Raw genomic sequence first — 8,700 nt, forward strand, 5'->3', positions numbered from 1 at the left:
AAAAAAAAAAAAAAAAAAAAAAAAAAAAAAAATCTCAAAACTACAAAGAAGGATTGTAAGGAAAGGACTTCTACTCTGAGAAAGCAATTTTACTGGGGTTGCTAGGACTTTCCAGAAGAGACCTTGCAAAAGTCTTTAGCTTTTATCATATCTTACATTATAGCTATAATGTAAGTAAAGTTCTAGGTAAGCATTATGCCTTCCACAGCAATGCAGGAGTTGCAGATTGAGGAAGATGCGTTCATATTCTGCATGGGTTTGTGTCTCTTAATGCAGAAGGCAGTGTCTGCAGACATACATATTCCTGATGGGTATTAAAAATTCCAGCTCAGACACACCAGAGCAATAGGCATGAGCAACATAAGATCATGTTTACTATTACTGAAGTGCCTATCTTTTGATCATGTTCCTGTAGTGGTTTTTTGTTAGAATATCTAGATAGCAATAGCTAATGAGTTGGTTTGAAACCATCCATCCATTTGTTGCCCTTGTGAACATCTGGCCTCCAAATCAATGTTTTTAAAAAATACAGTCACTCCAGGTAGATTACTTTGATTTTGTAAATATTCATCTGCTTAAAACAAGCAGAAATCACAGCCTGAGCACTGATGTTCTGAGAAAGAATCTACCACACCTGTCATCTGATAACCTTATAGGGCACATGTCTTCACAAGTCCTCTGGGTCAAAAAACAGCACGTCCCTAAACCATACCTCACTTCACAGCGAAGTGAATTGTCTCATCAACTCTACTTACTACAGCAGTATCAGAGAACATCCAGAATTTGTCATTCCTTTCCCTAGGAGAGGAACAAGGCATTACCAAATTATGGTATTATTCAAATTCAGAAATAATCTTAAAATTAAAACTTTCTCTGGTGATTATGCAATAGAAAGGGCTTAGTCCTTTCTAGCTAAGCCTTTCAAGAAAATGTCTTAAGACCATAAAGAACTCTTACAGAACTACTTGTCACAAAATCAGAGAAAGCAACAGATTTCAGTCTGGTTAATTCTGTAGCAAGTATATGTATTTGGATAACAAAGAAACTCCACTGTTACAAGCTTCTCTGCCCTGTAGGGCAGAGATAAGCCTGACAAAATTATCTACTTTTTTTGCTAAGACGTCAACGGTGACTGAACTCCAAAATTTTAAAATGCTCTAACTGCAGGATATAGTCGGGAAGTTTGATAGTTTTCAAAGGATTAATATCATTACAAGTCTCTTGTAGGAAACACTTGCAAATGGGATGAACAGTTTCTCTGCAGAAGGCCACCTTAACTAACTCTTCTCTGAACAATGTTCAGTGATTTTTAAGACATAAAAAATAACTTAGGAACTCTAGTTTTTATCTGGGTAGAGAATCTCACCCTAGCATCTAGTGATTAGCAACACATTTAGAACAAGTCAGCTTTAGAATCAAGTCTTGCTACTACCACTGAAGCCAACGAGGAGAGGGCAGGGTTTATCCTCAATACCGGATCTTATATATTTCTGCCGCTTTAACAGAAAAAAAACAACTTAAATCCCATTTTTACAACATGTCTTTCTGTACACATCATGTATTTAGATCAAAAATCCTACACAGGACTCACAAAGGCACAATAAGATCCCATTTTGTCTATCAGGGTAATTAAGCCATTAGTCTATATGCATGCCAACTAATTAAATTTTTCCCTATCTTACATGTATAACACACAATTCTAAGTGGGACCATGACTATATCCAAAATTTCAAAGGAATTCAAACTCCATAAAGAAGAGTGAAAACCAAGCAAACAAGTTCAAAATCACAGTATTTCAGTTAGTACCAGGTACAGAAAAATACAGGAATAATGTTGATATGTTTGACAATGACAGAAATGAAATTGTATCAGATTTATAAGGGATAGCAAGAGTGGTTTTATATTTCTTTATAAACATAGTTAGGGGAAGGACTTCCCCTATCTCAAGAAAGTTCTTATTCCTCCTCCATCTTCTAAGGGTAAGTCTTCAGATACAAATTAACTAAACCTGAGCCATCACAGCAGATTAAAAAAAAAAATTGGACACTACTGATGGTCCTGTGCAGTTAGGAGTCAAATTCTCTGCCACAGTAATTAACCACTTGGATCTATTTGTGGCTTTTTTTTTTTAGCCATGCTACCACTTACTAGGTTCATACACAAAAGAAGTTAAAATTAAATACAAAAAGTCATTCAACACCATAACATCATCACCAGCACGTTCAAATCAATAACATAAGAACACCCATACTACAAGCTGCTAAACATTAACACTTCATATGCTATAGGCATTTTAATGTTTACTGCAAAGCACACAACTTGGAAAGAGATAATTCAAGCATCTGTTCTGTCAACTAACAGCCTACACACACAAATCTTCCAAAAGAACTCGTTTAAATAATACAGGAACTGAAGGCTCCAAATAGGAATTGTTAAAATACATAGTTATTTTTATACCTCAATTACAGTTTTAGAACATATTTTTCTTTTTGCTTGGTCTCTTCCATGTTAAGAAATTTATTCTCCCTACTAGCAAAGTTACTTCAGTAACAGTACTGTATTAGTATGGAGGCAATCAACACTTATAAATGTAAAGAAATCAGAAAAATTTTATGAGGGTCTGCTTGCTTAGAAAGTCACTCCCTTATCACTAACCCATATTTACCACCTCCCTAAATCAACCCAGTTGAACTGATTTGGTTCATTTCAAATAAGGCATATCTCAAAGCATTTCTCAAACAGTTATAAACAAATGCTTAAGAGAAGCAGCTGATACTACATGATATGTAATGATATATTCCCATACTGAAACAGGATCAATATATCTGTAATCACAAGATACCTACTATTAAATCCACAGTACGGTACAGAAAGTTAGGTTTCAGGTCACAGATGGCTTGTCAGAATACTTCAGAGAACACAGCATTCCCCCCTGCACTGTTAAAGCATGCTCTACTTTTCCATCATGCTAGAGAAACGTTTTAAGAAAAAGTTTAAAGTCTACTTAAAAAAAATTACTATCTCTAGGAACTGCGGAGTGAAGCAAATTTCCATTACCTTTTTTTCTGGCAGCAGTCTCCAGTATCGTTGCCTGGACACATGGAATCTTTTTCAGGTGTCTGCATTGAGGCTATCTGAACTGCTTCACTTGTCATCTAAACAGAGGAGTACTTGGCAAGAAGCAGCCATTTGGCAACTTGCAAGCTTGAATACTCAAAGTTTTGTCCAATTAGTACTGCAACTTCAGTTTCACAATAAATCACTTTCACTTTTAATCAACACAGCTTAAACTCTCTTAATTTGCAATAAATATTTCAATGCTGAAGTTTCAGTTATATCTATTGAGTAAAAACTGGTTTAGTTTTGCTACTATGCAAGTATCACAATACGTGTTGAACTATACCTGCAAAAATTCAAAGGGCAATTTTATCAATGAGAAGGTTAAAACTAACATGCAAGAAGACCATGCCAGTTTTCAAGAAATCAATATTAGAGAGGGTGCTTAAGGGCATTACAGGCAGTCAGTGCAGTAATGATAGGTCTACATAGACTTGACAGCAAAAAGTATTCCGGGAAGTAAGCATGTTAATAATTCAACATTCATTTTATGCTACTCATCAGGTCAGACATCAGCTGCAGGCAAATTTGGATAACACAGATTAAGACACCATCTCTAGTTCCACCAAAGGTTACTGCTCCTCTGTACACTGCTGGTTGCAAGATAAGCCCTTGCTGGGCTGAATAGCGATGGAAACATCTTAGCACAAAGATGCATAAAAAACATATCAATTAATTGTAGCAAGGGGGCAGACTCCCTACTCTGTCATCCCTCTTAGAGGCAACATAGCAAGATGTTTTAGAAAAAGTTATGTTCCAAAGCTCACATCTCAGTCTCACCACTTTACTACATGTAAAACTTAACCTGCATGTATTCTATACTAGCTTTGACAAACTAACTGGATTAAGCTAGGTATCCATTAAAAAAAGAAGAGGCACAGAAAAGAATACTCTTAAGTATTCAGGCTTTTGCAGAATGACAACTGAAAGAATCTGATGAATTTAGCAGTTTAAAAAGACAAGTAGACATTCAGTTTGGGGATTACACAGATAATTCAGTAAAACCTACTATATAAAAACCAGAACCACCCAGTCACAACAAATTAGAAATAGGTAGGTGAATAGAAGACTGCTGATCTGACCCTTCAAATAGGTGCTGAATTCAGCACAGTGAGTGCCAATGTCAGTGGGTTTCCACCCCCCCAAAATTGAAGAGATAGCATTAGGCAACCAGCTGCCTACATTAAGTGCTACGTGTACTTTCCAGTCTCCAAAACATCTCCTACGTCCTTTTGAGTGACTCCATGTGAATATCTCCACCATCTGTTGTATGGCTGAATACTATGCCCTTGTATTCTCCCTCTTACACAAACTACCATCTCTGCAAGGGATATAGTTATGTGACTCTCTAGTCTTCTCAACCACTTTCACAGTTCCTCCCTTGTGAGTGCCACGAACACGATGCTGCCCAGTCAACAGGATAGTCCATCAACATCTTTCCCAAGACTGGTCCCACCAAAGCCAATTCTACTTTGTCTGCTATAGATTTTATCCCCCTAGTCCTTGTCATATTCTCCACTCCTCTCAGAGTGCTGCGGGAACAACAAAACAAACATTACTAAACATTTTTTTTAAACTCTGCACAGAAGCTGAAGGCAACGCTATCACTCTGCTGAATTATGTTAATGGCTCCTACCACTTGATCAGTCCTCTAACTTGCAGACAGATGACAACTGCCTATGTGCTTGAAGCTATGGCTTTACTGAAAGAAACACATCCACCATCCCTTCCAAAATGCAGCAAACCTGCCCTCTGACTACCAAATATTACCTAGTATTTTGAAATTGACTGGAAATGTCACTTAAGAGCTACAATACTGCATTCTCAAAGAAATTAAGAACAAGCTCAGCACAGGACCTTAAAGTAAACCAAAAAGAGTTACTAAGACACTACCAATTTAGTAACACATTCCATTTTATATCATGCAACTTAGTGTATCAGTTTTAGAAGTAAGAACACGTAGGCTACTCAAAAGACAGCTTTGCATAATAAACATTAGTTATAATGCATAACAACCATCAGTTGCAAGTAGCAACCTATTTAACTATTTTAATTAAGGAACACAGCCACAACTAGCTAATATGCCTCTGATTAGCCTATTTCCACAGAATTATGCAGAAGTATTTAATACTTGATACTCATATTCTGCAGGAATAGTATAATATGCAAGAAGCCAAGAACTCTGAAACAGTAGCACTTTGCAAGCCTCAGTACTCATGCTTTTTGTCATTGTGTACAATTCTGAAAGTCTTACCTTGAATGTAGTACAACAGTCAAATTTCTTCCAGATCTGTCGTCCTGATAAAGATTCACTTTAGAGACTCTTCCTTGTATATTAGGGGTGAATAAAGCAGAAGACCCTGTGAGTCTGAAAGTAGTAAAATGGAAGAATTGACCAATTTCCTAGTTCAACACAATATTTAACAAAATCTATAGCTCAAGAACTGCTTAATAGCAATTTCTAGACTGGCACTAATAAAATATATGAACCACTGGAAGTGGCCAAGTTAGTCAAGAAGCTCCTACTTGTCTACAGTAATGCAGCAAAGATCATGTGAATGCCTTTCATTTGTTAGAGATGAAAGTATTTAGTGATCTAAGCTACACCATTCAATAGCCACTACTTGCCAGAAAACTCCCACTGTCAACACGTACCACCTTCACAGACATCGTGTAAGCAAATCCATTTCCAAACCAGGAATATGTACAACCACATGACAGAGAGAGATCCTGAATACACTTATGCATAGTCATGCATGTTTAAGTGTAGAGAGGATGGAAAAGTCTGGCATACTAATGCAATCCTTTACAAAAATAAACCCAGATCCTGGACTCAAAAGAAAAGAGCCTAAAAATTGAGATTCAAACTTACTCTAAAGCACAGAAACCATGACAAAAGCCTGTTACTAGCCACTAGAGATTTCTTTAAAAGCAAAAGCAGAAACATACCTGACTGTTCACCAAAATTATCCTGGTTACAAGAAAGAAACAAACATGGCTGCTTTTCTCACAAAGGCATGAGAAGGGCTATCACAGTTAAACCTACCATGCCTACACATACCAGTGGATATTTTCTGAAGCATGAACCTGACTAAGGCCTTTCTCCATTTTGGAGATGTTTACAAGTAGCACCTAGGATGACAGTTGCTTTTCCTAGGCCTGGGCAAAGAGGGAAATCTCATAGAAACTGAGCTTTATTTTCCTTTTCCAGTACCTGGAAAATATGCCAGCTAAAGGGGAATAAAGCCATTTTCATCACCACCAGGGCAAACTACTGACTTGTATTTAACTATCCACCAGAACCAGGTTTTTCTCAGTAGAGCTACAACCCAATTAGTCTGTAGCACTGCAGGAGGATTACTGATCCTAGAAGCAGGCCCTGGCATGTGTTCCTGCTCAACTTTGTAAGATTCCAGCAGGCACACTCCTCTAGCCTTTCCAAGTACCTTGGGATGGCCACCCTGCCTTTAAGCCACCCTGTTCTGTCCCTACCACAAGGCTGATGAAGGTGCATTCCACCTCCTCCTCCAGATAATTGATAAAGACATAAAAAAAGGAAGTAGGTCACAGCAAACCCTTGAGGAGCTCCAGTTTTAACTGCTGTTCAAGCAGAGTATTAACCATTAGCCACCCTTTGAGGTGACTCTTCAACCAGTTTTCACTTGTCTAGTCATCCTCCCATTCAGACCAGAAAGAGTATGCTGTGAGACACTGTGAAAAGCTTTGCTAAGGTCAAAGTAAAGAAAACATCCACTACTGCCCTCAGCTCAAGACCTAGTCATTTGACAGAAGGCAGTCAGCTGGTCAAGCATGACTTACCCTTGGTAAAGCCATGCTGACTATTTTCAATCACTTTCTTCAAGGGCCCAGAAATGTTTTGCTACAGGTTGATATAAACTACTTATTGATAGTGCTATCCAAGTAAAACAGTATCTTATGCTTTTCTCAAGCAACATAGAAAGTTTTATTTGTTATATAACATAGCAAGGATGCCTGAAACAGTGAACAGGAACCATCTCTAGGCTTCAACAATTTGCCAAATACAAATGTTCCAAAGCCTAAATATAAGAACTCTGCGCATATAAGCAGGTCTCAACAAGTGAACACAGCCATCGAGCATTTGAATTTCTGGCTAATTTTCAAGGTATCTGGCAACAAGACAGTAATAATAGAGGTACAAAAGGAAGAATTTGATGCTCATAACTCTACCTAAAACTTATTACAGAAACTGGTGACTGAGAAAGGGAAGAGAACAGAGTGGAAAAGAGTAGCAAAATGGACAAGAAAACTTAAACATGTTTCATTATGCATATCAGAAAGAATTTCTGAAATTTGGATTGCTTACATCTTTTGAGATGGTTTGAATTTCTCCTAGACTGTATTGAAAGAAAATCCACCTTACCAAGACCTCTGAACTTTAACAAATTCAGGAACTCCTGGACACAAAGGACAGTCAGTGCCTGACAAACAATTGCGCTCTAGACTCTACCAGTAATGAAACTACTCATGTTTCACCCAAAATACTTCAGCCCCTTTGCAGCTCCACAAAACTTATGCTTGAAGCAGGGAGCAGATAAAATACTCTAGCTCCACATTAAGCGGTGAACAATGCCAACACCACAGCAGATGAGCAGAGGCAGTCCTCTTATCCCCTAAGGAAATTTGCAAACGTGACAAAAAGCACAGAAAAACAGCTTGACTCGCTCAGGAACTCTGACAAACTCCTTACCACGACCTTTGCTATGTAAAGTTTTGGTTTCTGCTGTATTCTCATGTGTCTACAGAATGAAGATATCCTTGTCAGCAAGTGCTGATACTTAATTAAACGAGAATGACTGCTGTGAAGGGAGTCATATCAACATCTGTAGCAGGCCATGCATTTGGGGAAAAGCCAAAAGAGGAGATGGGCAATTTTTAATTTATTATAATAGAGGTTTTAATGTCAATATTTAATTGCATGTTCTTTTGCTTTAGGATTGCAATACAGCTGGTGTTACTGCTAATACTGTAACAGTTATGTGACTTCCAGTACAGTTTTCTCTTCATCAGCAGTAACATTCTACGTAAATTTAGGACTTCTACTCACAAGACAGGTCATCAGGTATCCAAACCATTAGTGTTAAGAACCAATGTTAACCACACCTTAAAAGAACCTCCATCAAAACATCTCAAGGTGCAGCCTTATAAGAAGTTAGGCTAAACTGAACTGATACCTGCCGTAAACCTACCTCCTACAATGTATAGTTTCTACTCCAACTTTGGCATCAATTGTTGCTCTCATAACCTCATGCAGCAAGCTGATTCAAAAAGCTAAAAAGAAAATTAATCTCAGCAATAGATACCCAATATACACATATCACATAACACTCTCTCACCATGAGATGAGACACTGCCAACTATCAGCATGAAGAGGAAGAGGAACACACGGTCAGAAGCAGAAGACTGGAGAAATACAGCAGCACTAACATATTTAGGTAATTATACAAGAATCTCTTCTGTAACAAAACAGCCAGGATTATGAGTGAGTTCCAGAAGCAAATGCCTAACTGCATGTAGAGGCCTAACAAGAACTCCCTTTTCAGT

The 8,700-nt window shown here is 37.8% G+C and overlaps 1 protein-coding gene across 6 annotated transcripts in view; it reads right to left on the reverse strand.

Annotated features, from left to right (window-relative positions):
* Window positions 1–8,365, reverse strand: part of PPM1B (protein phosphatase, Mg2+/Mn2+ dependent 1B) — a 50,085-nt gene extending 41,720 nt beyond the window's left edge. For 3 of the 6 annotated variants that reach the window (XM_026844810.1, XM_026844809.1, XM_026844807.1), the window contains exon 1: window positions 5,372–5,485. The gene's annotated coding sequence lies outside the window, so the exon portion shown is untranslated. Of the gene's footprint in view, window positions 1–3,057; window positions 3,167–5,371; window positions 5,486–8,345 lie in introns of those variants that run through there. The other 3 variants (XM_026844804.1, XM_026844808.1, XM_026844805.1) reach the window with 3 other exon arrangements.
* Between the last annotated feature and the right edge of the window lie 335 nt (window positions 8,366–8,700).

Source organism: Athene cunicularia (assembly GCF_003259725.1).
Source record: "Athene cunicularia isolate RWA chromosome 3 unlocalized genomic scaffold, athCun1 chr3_part1, whole genome shotgun sequence".
Taxonomy (NCBI): domain Eukaryota; kingdom Metazoa; phylum Chordata; class Aves; order Strigiformes; family Strigidae; genus Athene; species Athene cunicularia.